This window comes from Colletotrichum chrysophilum (genome assembly GCF_026319265.1).
Source record: "Colletotrichum chrysophilum strain AFK26 chromosome Unknown scaffold_231, whole genome shotgun sequence".
Classification (NCBI taxonomy): Eukaryota; Fungi; Ascomycota; class Sordariomycetes; order Glomerellales; family Glomerellaceae; genus Colletotrichum; species Colletotrichum chrysophilum.
This window is the reverse complement of record NW_026517518.1, coordinates 1-14392: the sequence shown is the minus strand read 5'-3', so window position 1 is coordinate 14392 and position 14392 is coordinate 1. Positions and strand designations below refer to the sequence as shown.

At 32.8% G+C, this 14392-nt stretch overlaps 2 non-coding genes across 2 annotated transcripts; both read left to right on the top strand.

Moving 5' to 3' along the window:
- The first annotated feature begins 6394 nt into the window (after positions 1-6394).
- Positions 6395-6465, top strand: COL26b_013446. Its single transcript has one exon. It is a non-coding gene; the product is annotated as a tRNA-Arg (tRNA).
- Positions 6466-8550: 2085 nt separating this feature from the next.
- Positions 8551-8622, top strand: COL26b_013445. The gene has a single exon. It is a non-coding gene; the product is annotated as a tRNA-Val (tRNA).
- The last annotated feature ends 5770 nt before the right edge of the window (positions 8623-14392 follow it).

Below are 14392 nucleotides of genomic sequence, written 5' to 3'. Positions count from 1 at the left end.
ATTTATCGGGTTTGCAGAAGGAGATGGAGCTATTCAAACTTATGATGAAGGTAAAAGAGTGCGTTTTGTTCTTACTCAAAAAGAAAGTGATATACTTCATAAAATACAATACAAATTTAACATTGGTGTAGTTAAACATTTCCCTCGACCCTCTAAGAGGGTAGGAAAAAGTGGTAAAAACAATGATTTTTATAGATGAATGGTTGATAATCCTTCACATATCTTACTTTTAGCTTTTTTATTTAATGGAAATTTAGCTCAAAACCATAGAATAAAGCAACTAGCTCTATGAGTTAATGCTTTAAATAATCGTTTTGGTTCTGAAACTATAAAGTTAAACAATATTCCTGTTTCGGTTACACTACAGGATGGCTGATTATCCGGGTTTACTGATGCTGAAGGATGTTTTAATGTATCTATTACAGCAAACTCTAGATATATATTAGGTCATGTTATAAAAATGCGTTATATATTAGACCAAAAAGATATTTTTATACTAAATAAAATATACGAATTATTTGGATTTGGAAAAGTAACATTAAGATCTGGTACTGATGATGTGTATCGTTATACAGTTACTGGATTTAAAGTGTTAAATGATGTAATAGCATACTTTAAGTTATTTCCATTACAAACTAAAAAAGCTGTTTCTTTTGAAAAATGATTAACTGTTCATAACCAAGTGTCTAATAAATTACATTTAACTGAAGAAGGATTATCACAAGTAAGAACTTTACAAAAACAAATCAATTTAAATAATAGTATAGCAAATAAAACAGGAAAGGCCCAAAAGATGAAGATATAGTCCGATACTTTTTGTGAAAGAAGCATACTCTACCCCCGTCCCCCATTCCCTTATAGGGAATGGGGTCGGCGAAGCATGGCGAGCTTGCGCCATATCCCGACGAAGTATGGATCCCCTGACCCCCCCGTCCCTATAAGGGAATGGGGGGGTATGGGGAATCCATGCATGCTTCGCCAGCCAGGCGGGATCGTAAGGGTAAATATAAAATATTTATTAACAGTTTTACATCATATGTATACAGTTGGTTTAGACGTAGATACAAGAGCATACTTTACAGCTGCTACATTAATTATTGCAGTTCCTACAGGAATTAAAATATTCTCATGATTAGCTACATCATACGGAGGATCTATAAAATTAACTCCTTCTATGTTATTCGCTTTAGGATTTGTATTTATGTTTACAATAGGAGGGTTAATAAACCACTTAGCTCTCCCTTTAAAGATCACTATATGCTGGGAAGTTCTGACAATTATACTACTAGGATTCTTAAGTTCAGTAAAAATGTATAATTTTGAACAATCAGCAGGAAACCGTACCCTCTGGGTCAGGGTATTTAATACCTTAGTAGGATCCTCAGAGACTACACGTGATCCTCGTGATTTATTTACGAGAAGATATAGTCCATGAAATGATAATTTATTAAATCATTCCTATAATAGTTTTAATTTTAAGAATACTATTGTTCGCCGTTACTCTACTTCTAATAATAAAGAATATAACACCAAAAATTTAGTAGGCTCCGCCTCCCCTTTAAAGGCGTATGTTAATTTAAAAGAAGATAGACCTTCTATATTAATACAACTAAAAGAGAGATCAGGTGTTTACTGTTTAATAAATAAGATAAACGGTCATTCTTATGTAGGTAGTTCTATTAATTTAGCTTCTAGAATGAAAAACTATCTTAATAATACTTTTTTAAAAGCTAGACAAAATGCAAATATGCCCATTGTAAAAGCTCTACTTAAATATGATCAATCTAATTTTACTCTACATATTTTAGAATATGTAGAACCAAAATGCTTAACGGTTAGAGAAACTTATTATATAACGTCAATGATGCCTTATTATAACGTATTAAAACAGGGTTATTCTTCTTTAGGTTATAAACATACAGAAGAGACTAAACAATTATTGTCTAAATTAGCTAAAAATAGGGTTCATAGTGATATAACTAAGAGTTTAATATCAAAAGCTTTAACGGGTGAAAATAATCCTTTTTACAACAAAAGTCATTCGACAGAAAGTATAGTAAGAATTATAGAAGCTAAATCAGCTTACCCTGTTTATGTTTATAATTCTTTAAAACAATTATTAGTTATTTTCCCTTCTGTTTCAACTTTAGCCAAATTAATTCAATCAAATCATCGAGGCTCCGCCTACACAATTGTTGAAGCTATAAAAGAGCAAAGCATATTTAGAGGAGAATGGTATTTTACCAATCTGCCTTATAATATAGAAGATACTCCTGTTATAGCTAGTTGAACTTTAAAAGAATGTGATGAATTAATATTAAATATAAATAATAACAGTCATATTAGAAAAGCAGTATTTGTGTATGATATTAATAAAAATTTCTTGTGTAAATATGAAGGAGTAACGGTCGCACAGAAAGCTTTAAATATAAGCCATAGTACAATAAAAAAATACGCTAGAATAGGAGGTAGCTATAATAGTTACATATTTAGCTATGAAAGATTAAATGATAAATAAATTTTTGTTCGTAAGTGGTGTAGTTTTAGCTAACGCATCTCTTGATATAGCTTTCCACGATACTTATTACGTAGTGGCTCAAATGGGCCTGAATAGTACATCTTCTTTTAATTCATCTTCTTTGAATTTTAAGTACTATTTTGCAACTGACTATATGCTGGAAACTGTATTATCTGCATATTGTTTACTATTTATTTATACGGCTTATCTTTATAAATTAGATGTTAGTAAGAATATTTTTCTTTTAAATAGTCAAAATAACAATATTGCAATAAGTTCAGAACTTATGAATACACAATCAGCAGAAAACTGCAAAGGATTCTCAGAGACTACACGTCAGTTACCTGATACTGAAGAGTATAAATTTTGAAATTGATTCGCAGGTATAATAGATGGAGATGGTAATTTTGATATTAGAAGAAATTCTACTAATAAACAAAGAGTTCTTAAACAAATAAGAATAAAATTACATAACAGAGATATTAGAATTTTAACACGCATACAAAATTATTTACATATAGGTAGAATTAGAACAGATAAAAATAAACCTTATTCAATATATATAGTATCTCGAGCACCAGATATGAAATATATTTTAGAACATATTAATGGATTAATCAGACTTAAAGTACCTGGTTTTAAAGAAGCTTGTTCTTTATACAATATAGATTATATTGAAGCTGATTATAATATAAAATTATATGATCCATATTATGCAGGTTTAATAGATACTGACGGTTCTATAGTATTTAATTATTCAGGAAATAGAATAGAATGTAATTTAGAATTCCAATATAATGAACACACATCTAAATTAAACTTTGATAATACTGTATTAAATTGCAAGCCTTTTATTATTAAACGTAATAAATCTTCAAGTTCAGGATTAAATAAAAAGTTTGTATCTATCGCATTTAAATTTCAAAATGTTAATAGTATGCTATTTATATATGATTATTTTATGCATAATAGATTATATTCGGATATTAAATTTTATAGAGTAACTAAGATTAAATCTTTTATAGAAATTAGAAAATACAAAACATATCCTAAACATAGTGCAGAGCACAAAGTATATTCAAGCTTTATAATTGATTGAATTAAATATGAAAATCCATTATGATATAAAATTCCTTTTGTAAAAAATTATTTAGTGGCCTCATCCATGCATGCTTCGCCAGCCAGGCAGGCAGGAGTCCCCATAAATGATAAATAGTATATTTATTACTGGTAAAGATATAGTCCAAAAAAAGCCAAAATAACATAAAGTCTGATTTTACATAAAGTTGGCGCTATGCCGGCGTAAAGCTAATAGGTTAGGCTTTACGCATATTTTGAATTTTTTTAGTTTATTTTGTTTAATCATTTTTTGATTAAATGAAGCTTGTCTTATTAATATAATTTTTTATTGATTTTGAAGATTTTTTTTTTATTTAGTGTTTGCGACTACGTCGTATATAAAAAATCCCATATTAAATATAATAATTAGTACAAATATTAGTATATATGCTAAATTAGGTTTTATGATTTTATTGTATATGGGATTAGGGTTTATATGTATGTGCTTATTTAAGGGTTTAAATTATTTTATATATTGCGTATATAATAGTATTAAAAATCCAAAAAGTAAGTTACACCAAACATTAAAAGCAAATATGGGTTATATAGGTATATTATGAGTATTACCTATTAGTGAGTGTAATAATATAACTAGTCCATATTGGGCAAGAAAGGCGTTAGAAATTCAATATGAAAATCGAACTATTCTTAACGTACTTCTAAAATTAGATAGAGAAATTCCACTTTTATCAGGTAAAACTAGATTTGTGGGGTTTCATTCCTATATTTTAGCAAACTATAAACAGTCTATGGACTTTGATAAGACAGCTCGTATGAATCAATATAGAAGTATGATTCTTAATACTCCTGAGTTCACTATAAATGATAGGTTAGATTTTCTACCTGACTAGTTCTCCTAATCCAATTACAGGGGGATCTTCATTTATGTAATATATAATACGAAGGAGCTGTAGATTAAAAAAAAAAAGCATTTTCACTACGTTTTAAGTATGGGTGCAGTTTTTGCAATGTTTAGTGGTTGATACTACTGAATACCCAAAATATTAGGTTTAAATTATAACATCGTTTTAGCTAAAATTCAATTCTGAGTTTTATTTATAGGGGTTAGAGTGAAAGGAAGAATTTTTGTAACAGGTAAAAGATTTATTAATCAATTTTCGGTAGCTTGCGCACCGAACCAAGGTTCACCTCTCGACCCTAAAGAGTTTATTCTTTTTTTTGAAAATATGAAACAAGATAAAAAACTTATTTACCAAGAATTAAGAAAAAAATCTGGTGTATATGTATTTATAAATAATATAACTAAAGAATTATATGTTGGTAGTAGTATTAATTTAACCAAAAGAATGGTTAGTTATTATTATTATTATAATTCTGATAAACCAACCAGATCAATAATACTTAGAGCAATGAAAAAATATGGATTAGAAAATTTTTCTTTGGGTATTAAAGAATTTTGTATACAAGACCCTCAAATTTGTTTAAAATTAGAGCAAAAGTGAATAGACTATTACGGCGCAGCGCTCCCTAAATATAATATTTTAACTATGGCAGGTAATTCATGCTGCGCCGGTTATAAACATAGTGTTGAAACAATTAATAAATTAAAAGAAATATTTAGTAAAGAAAGTCACGAGCCCCTGGCTACAAAATTCGGTAGTACTGCGAACCCCTCCATTCCTGTTCCATTTCCATTTCCTGTTCCGGAGGAAAAGGAAATGGAAATGGTTACAGATGAAACTAAAAAAGCTATTAGCGTAGCCGGAGGCTCAGGAATAAAAAATTATTATTCCAATAATAGCCATATTAGAAAAGGTTTAAAAGCTAAATTATCTCCTCAATACGGTATTGGAGGAACTTTTGTCTTTTGTTATAATAAAACAGGCGAAGAACTAATTTTCCCGTCAATCAATGCTACTAAACAACATTTTAAAGTAAGATGAAGTTATATTAAAAACAATATCGACACTAACCAGTCGATTCTTATTCAAGGCGAAGAGTGATTAATACAATCCCAACCTAAACAAAAATAGTAGAATTAGCCCCTCCCAATCCTTCTGTATGCTGGAAACTCTCATAAAGCTTAAGTACTTTAAATTTTTAAAGTAAAAATCTTAAGTATATCTAGACAATCAGCAGGAAACCAAAATAACAAGCCACGTTATGAGTAGGATCCTCAGAGACTAAACGAAGGATATTATTTAATTAAATTAAATAATTAAGATATAGTCCATACTTGTTAGTATGTAATTTAACATTCTTCCCTCAACATTTCTTAGGATTACAAGGAATGCCTAGACGTATTAGCGACTACCCAGATGCTTTTGCAGGATGAAATCTAATTAGTAGTTTTGGATCTATTGTAAGCGTTGTAGCTGCATGATTATTCTTATATGTAGTATACAAACAATTAGTTGAAGGTAAAGTTGCAAGCAGAAATCCTTGATTATCTGTACAATATTACACTGATACTTTACAAGCCCTATTAAATAGAAGTTACCCTAGTTTAGAATGAGCTTTAAGTAGCCCACCTAAACCTCACGCTTTTGTAAGTTTACCATTACAAAGTGGAATATCAATAAGATAATAAATTATGGCTGCTGGCTGCTATACTTCTATACCTCCACCCGGATAAGAAGTACAGCAGCCGGTATCGAAATATAATGTTTCTATGTATTTTTATAGAATATACCATACATCCTTCTCCGTCCCTGACCCCTGAAGACCATACTTCAGCGAAGCCGGAATGGTATATGCTCTAAAAATATAGCTAGTATAACTAAGAGTACATTATAAGTCTCATTAGCTCAATGGTAGAGCAGAATACTTCTAATATTCCGATCTTAGTTCGAATCTGGGATGAGATAGATTCAAAGATATTAGGACGATTAGTTCTATCTAGCCTGCCATACCCCTTTCCATACCCCCCCCCTTCATTACGAAGTATGGAATGAGAAGGGGGGGGGTGCTTCTTTCCCTATTTCTTTCTCTGACGATCCCTCCTCCCCTACCCCATAACCCCATACCCCCCCCCCTATAAGGGGGGGTCAGGGGTTCGGGAAAGGGAGAGCAAGAAATGGGAGAGGGGGTGTCCCATACTTCTGCTGACGAAGTATGCCCAGGCGGGGACAGGCTAGGCCGCTGGGGTCCATTTTTCGTAATGAAAAAACTTTGAATTCTGTTAGGTTAATAATATACTAATGAATAAATCATATAATCCTTAATATTAAGGGCATTTTTTTATAGATTTTTTATTTCTATATTACTTTAATAAGTCACTTCCATACTTATCCTACTACAGCTAGCCATACTTCGTAATGAAGCCATACTTCGTCGCGAAGCCGAAACCGCGGTTTCGGCTTCGCGACTACGTAGCCATGATGGAAGAGATTAGGGGGAGAGGGTGCTTCGCCATAACCCCATTCCCCCGACGTAGTCGGGGGAATGGGGTTCGCATGCTACGCCAGCAGTAGTCCAGATAAACTAGGTGGTCCTTGTTATTAAGTAATTATAACACAAAAATCTAGTTTTTTATCAATAAATGTATTATACTTCAACTCTTTTATCTGTATTAGAAGTAGTTTTATTAATGTTGCCAGCCTTATTAGCAGTAGCTTATGTAACAGTAGCCGAAAGAAAAACTATGGCAAGTATGCAAAGAAGATTAGGGCCAAATGCTGTAGGGTATTATGGATTATTACAAGCTTTTGCTGATGCTTTAAAATTAATTTTAAAAGAATATGTTGCACCTACACAAGCTAATACTATATTATTCTTCTTAGGTCCTGTTATTACTTTAGCTTTCGCTTTATTAGGTTACGGTGTTGTACCTTATGGACCTGGTTTAACTTTAAATGATATGGAATTAGGTATATTATATATGTTAGCTGTTTCATCTTTAGGTACTTATGGAATTTTATTAGCGGGATGAAGTGCTAATAGTAAATATGCTTTTTTAGGTTCTCTTAGAAGTACAGCTCAATTAATTAGCTATGAATTAGTTTTAAGTTCAGCCATACTTTTAATTATTATGATAACTAGTAGTCTTAATTTAAATATTAATATACAAGCTCAAAAAGCCGTATGACTTATATTACCTATATTTCCTATTTTCTTAATATTTTTTATAGGTTCTGTAGCAGAAACTAATAGAGCTCCATTTGATTTAGCAGAGGCTGAATCTGAACTAGTTAGTGGATTTATGACAGAACACGCTGCGGTTGTATTCGTCTTCTTCTTCTTAGCTGAATATGGTAGTATATTATTAATGTGTATATTAACAAGTATACTGTTTTTAGGAGGTTATTTATTAGGATTTAATCTATTATACTGATTTAACTTAATAAATAATTTATGGGCTTATGTATTTGATATAGATTGAGTATATTCTGCAGAATATAACAATATTAAAAATTTTGTAAGTGCTTTTGCTGAAAGTGGTTTATATTATAGTTTAATTTTAGGACTGAAAAGTTCTCTTTTAGTTTTCATTTTTATATGAGTTAGAGCTTCATTCCCTAGAATACGTTTTGACCAATTAATGTCATTCTGTTGAACTATATTATTACCGTTATTATTCGCATTTATCATACTATTACCTTGTGTGTTATATAGTTTTGATATATTTGTAATGAATATAACTATATAATAGTAACTATATAAATATGACGCTAAAAAATGATTAAACGACACTTCAATTTAAGTAACTTTATGATGATTTTTTTTGGTTTTAGACTATTTTATTTAATAATAATAATTTTTGCCGATTACGGCTGGCTGGGCATGCATACTTTTGCGGTTACACCGGCTTCGCCATGCTTCTGACCCCCCCATACCCCCCCCAGTCGACGAAGTATGGAGGGACTGGGGGTATGGACGGAGAAGATGCGATGGTGAAAATAATAGTATGGATTTATTAGTGATGTATTTGCTTACATCAAAAATAAAAATAAAAGGGATTAGCTCAATGGTAGAGCAACCGTTTTACACACGGTGGGTTAAGTGTTCGAATCACTTATTCCTTATTACTGACCTCCTCGTTCGTCCCTATAAGGGAATGGGACGGGGTAATGTTTGTGGGGGAAGGTCATGTATTCTTCGCTGGCGGTGTAACCGCCCGAAAGAGAACCTGAAATATCCCCCCGTTAGTGTTTAGCTTTCGCGGCCGTCCCTTCCCCCCCTCTTTTTCCCCCTCCTTCCTCCTCAATGAATTGAGGAGGGAGGGGGGGACCGAGAGAGGGGGGGAAGGGAATGGACAGGCGCGAAAGTTGTATCCCTTCCATAGGGTAAATTTTAAAGGGACAATATGAATAATTTATTTAAAGGTAAAATGTTTTCTACTTCTTGTTTTTATATGGCTACTGATCAAAATAATTCTATAGATCAAGATACAAAAAATAATATATTAGAAGATTTAAAAAAATATGATAAAGGTAACAATAAACCTTCTTTTCACAAACCAGGATATCCAGATTTTGAAAATATAGTTGATAAATCTAAAAGTAAAGAAGAGTTTGATTATCAAGTGGATAAATTTAAAACTAAGCATTCTATACAAGAAGAGCTTAATCGCCATAATAATATTGCTGAAAGTCGTATAGTAGAAAAATGATCAGTAACTCACCCGGATATTCCTTCAGAAGAAGTAAGGGCTGTAGTAAAAGAAAATCAGCAAAAAGATTATAGTGATAAAAATCATTCTGAGGATTACTCTAATCTACCCAGAAAAGAGGCAGAGTGAAATGAAAAATTAGATTATCGTGCTCTTGAATACGGTGCAAATTTACCTGATAGGACAAGGGAAGGTATAGCGGTAGTAGCTGAAGACGAAAGTATAGCTACCCTGCCTGGTACTCCTTCAGTATATGAAGCTCCTTCGGAAAGTAGTAATGATGAAAGCTCGGAGGGTAGCAAGCAAGCTCCATCCCCCTCTGGGGGACAGGATGAAAGTTTCAGTTTCGAGAAAACTTTTAAAGAAGATATCGAGAAAGCTTTTTTAGAAGATAGCGAGCAAGCTCAAGAGGATGAAGGTTCGGAGGATAGCGAGCAAGCTCAAGAGGATGAAAGTTCGGAGGGTAGCGAGCAAGCTACTTTTAGTGAAGATGAGACTAATAAACGGCCATTATCTACTTATTCCGATAATAATCCAACCAAAAAATTGGATAGTAAACAATCACCTTTAGATTACGTTTTAGAAAAACAAGCCACGGAGATGCCAGATATTACGGATTGTGATGGTGGTGACTAACTGTTTATATGATTTACGGCGGCGATTTCGGCTTCGCCACGAAGCCGTCACCCGGCTTCTCCTGATCCCGTCCCCATACCCCCATTCCCGGCAAAGCACCCCCTGACCCCCGGGGGTGCTATGCCATACTTCGTAATGAATGAGGGGGTCTCTTTATTCCCCCCTCCCACCTCCGACTCCCCTCCCTCCTCCTCAATTAATTGAGGAGGAGGGAGAAAAAAGGAAGGAGGGGGGGGGGGGGACTGCGAAGCCGAGGGGGCGTAGTCGGGGTATGGAATCGAAACCGCGACGTAGTCGCACAAAATTATATTTATCTATTATTAATTATCATGATTTCCTATTATGATACACGGTAAGACCTTTTTAAGTTTTTTGTTATCTAGATTATATTTATGTTATTATCTCTTTTGCTTATTATTCCAATTATAGGTATATTTATTATATCTAGTTTGACTTCGTATGAAGGCTCTAATTATGGTGGCGTAGCCGCCGTAACGTTTTATAAAAAAATCGCATTAGTAACTTCTAGTATTAATATGATCTTATCTTTTATTGTTTATATATTTTTCAATTCAAGTACAAATCAATTCCAATTTGTACAAGAACATTATAATGTACAATTATTTGATATTTATTTAGGAGTAGACGGTATTTCTATCTATTTTGTATTATTAACAACTATAATAATGCCTATTGCTTTATTATCTAATTGAAATTCCATTAAAGAAAATGTTAAATTTTATTTAAACACTATATTATTATTAGAAACATTACTATTAGCGTGTTTTTTAGTATCAGATATATTATTATTCTATATATTTTTTGAAAGTATTTTACCACCTTTATTTTTATTAATAGGGTTATTTGGATCTAGTAATAAAGTAAGAGCAAGTTATTACTTTTTCTTATATACAGTATGAGGATCTTTATTCTTATTATTAGCTATTTTAGCTATGTATTCTATAATGGGAACAACTGATTTTGATGCATTATTTAAAACAAATTTCGACTATACTACTCAACTTATACTATTCGCGGCTATTTTTTTAGCATTTGCTGTAAAAACACCTACAATATTTTTAAATAATTGACTATTAAAAGCTCATGTGGAATCACCTTTAGGTGGAAGTATCATATTAGCTGGTATTGTTTTAAAATTAAGTTTATATGGTATATTTAGATTAATTTTACCGATATTACCTAAAGCTACATTAGATCTTACTTTTATAGTATATACTATTGGTGTTATTACTATAATATATGCAAGCTTTAGTACATTAAGAACTGTTGATGTTAAAGAATTAATTGCTTATAGTTCTGTATCTCATGCAGCTGTATATTTAATAGGTGCATTTAGTAATACAATTCAAGGTATAGAAGGAAGTATTACTTTAGGATTAGCTCACGGATTTGTATCTAGTGGTTTATTTATATGTGCAGGAGGTATATTATACGATAGATCAGGAACTAGAATGATATATTTATACAGAGGTATAGCTCAACTTATGCCTTTATTCTCTATATTGTTCTTTATACTGTCATTAGGTAATTGTGGAGCTCCTTTAACATTAAATTTTATAGGAGAATTTATGTCTCTTTATGGTATGGTAGAAAAATTACCTTTATTAGGTGTATTAGGTTCTACATCTATAGTATTCTCGGCTGCATATACTATATATATGTTTAATAGAATTACATTTGGAGGTTCTTTCACTAAATTCTTTGAAGAAAATATATTTGACACTACAAAAAGAGAATTTACATTATTATTTATACTAGTTTTATTTACTGTTATACTTGGAATATACCCTTCTTTAATATTAGATACTTTACATTACTCTGTAGTTAACTTAATATACAGTTTATAAACGAATCTAGGTTTTTAGTTTAACCATTCATTCCATTACTGCTGGTCCGCCAGTATGGAATGAAGTATGCTATAAACAAATATTATTTATTGTCTTTATATAAACAGTACGGGGAAGATTCATTCCCTAATCCATTACCCGAACCCCATAACCCCATACCCCCCGTCCCTCGTCCCTCCTCCCTCGTCCCTATAAGGGAATGGGAATGGGAATGGGAATGGGGGGTCAGGGGTTAGGGGTTATGGCTGGCTGGCTGATTGGCTGGCTGCTAAGCATGGGTGCGATTTCGGCTTCGCCGCAAAGCATGCCATACTTCGTAGTGAAACCACGACGTAGTCGCATGCATGCCATAACCCCCTCCCCGACCTAGTCAGGGGAATGGGGTTATGGGTAGGGGTCGGTGAAACCATACATGCATGCTTCGCCAGCAGTTTCACCGTAATGAAACCCCGTCCTAAATTTATCCTCTAGTTTTATAGTAAACATTAATACTGCGCCATTACATATAAGTATTTACAATCTATAATCATCAAACCATGCCTCAATTAGTACCTTTTTATTTTATTAACGAAGTAACTTTTGCATTTGCCATTATTGTATTACTTACTTACGTATTTTCTAAATACGTATTACCAAGAATAGTATCTTTATTTGTATCTCGTCTTTTTATAGTAAATTTATTAGATAAATTAGGTATATAATAAATTATGGTCTCTAAGGACCCCATAATTTATTACGGGGTTCAGTACTTCGTCTGCTTGGCATACTTCTGATCCCATAACCCCATTCCCCCCCGACTACGTCGGGGGACGGGGGTTCGCATGCTTTGCAGGGATAAAGCAGAAGTATGCCGAGGGTAAGGGGGATCAATACATTCCCTACTTCTGCCCTCAGACTATTCCCTCTAGACCGTCATTACCATCCTTGCATTCCCTCTCCCCCCCTCCCCCCCGTCCCCCATTCCCTTATAGGGACGGGGGGAATGGGTTAAGGCGAAGCCTTAATTGAGGAGGGGGGAGGGGGGACCATGGGATAGGCTGATGACTCTGCTTTTTCAAGGCCTATAAGTAAAGCTTAGAGTATAATATGAATACTTTAAGTTTAAACAATTTTCATAAAGAAATCTCCAGTCCTTTAACTCAATTTGAAATAAGAGATTTATTAAGTATAGATTTACCTATATTAAGTGATTTACATATATCTATAACTAACATAGGATTATATTTAACAATTGGATTAGTTTTCACATTAATCTTAAGTATATTAAGTATAAATAATAATAAATTAGTTAGCAATAACTGATCTATTAGTCAAGAATCATTATATGCAACTATACATGGTATAGTAGTAAATCAAATAAATGCAAAAAGTGGTCAAGTATACTTTCCTTTTATTTATACTTTATTTATATTTATATTAATAAATAATTTAATAGGAATGATTCCTTACAGTTTTGCTTCAACTAGTCATTTTGTTTTAACATTTGCCCTTAGTTTCACTATTGTTTTAGGTGCTACTATCTTAGGATTCCAAAAACATGGTTTAAAATTCTTTTCATTATTAGTACCAGCTGGTTGTCCTTTAGCTTTATTACCATTATTAGTTCTTATAGAGTTTATAAGCTATTTAGCTAGAAATATATCTTTAGGATTAAGATTAGCAGCTAACATATTATCAGGTCATATGCTATTACATATCTTAGCTGGATTCACTTACAATATAATGACAAGTGGAATAATATTCTTTTTTTTAGGATTGATCCCTCTATCATTTATAATTGCTTTCTCTGGTTTAGAATTAGGTATTGCATTTATACAAGCTCAAGTGTTCGTAGTGTTAACTTCGGGTTACATAAAAGACGGATTAGATTTACATTAATTTATTAAGTTTTAATTTTATTATTAAGTAATTATAAGAAATGTATAAATTTATTTTGTCTTTTTTTAAACACTTTACTGCTCCTAATATAATAGGATCTTTAATTAGCTTAATTATTGTTGGTTTATTTAGATTTTCACCTTTACCTAACGAGATATTAACTTTTTTAGGTATATATCCCACAGAAGTCAATAGCTGTATTTTATCCGGGTTTTTAGCGCTAGTTACTAGGTTAGGTATAAATGGTGTTGTGGAAGATTTTATAACTCCTTATTTGGAAATATTCATTAACAAAATGAAGATTTCTGATATACTTGATGGTCCACCCGGTCCTAACCGAAGTCCCCCAAGTCAACCTGGTCCTGGGGGGAGTCAACCTCGTCCTAACCCAGGTCCCCCAAGTCAACCTGGTCCTGGGGGGAGTCAACCTCGTCCTAACCCAGGTCCCCCAAGTCAACCTGGTCCTGGGCGGAGTCAACATCCTCCTAACCCAGCTTTCCCAGGTCAATATGGATGATTTAGATTTAACCCATATCAACCTCGTCAACCTGGAGGAAGAGTTCTTACTGATAGTACCCGATTCAGAAATGAACCGCGTAGGATTTCCAGTCCCATACCCCCCCGTCCCCCTCGTTCCCTTATAGGGCCGGGGTATGGGGTTCAGATGATCGGGAATGGAAGTCAAACTAGTCATTCTGGAAGTTCTCAACTAAACCAGCTGAGACTTTCAGAAAATTCATATGTTAACTCTCCTCTATCATTAGATGAACAAGAAATTCTAGCTGAAAAAGGGTATTTTAT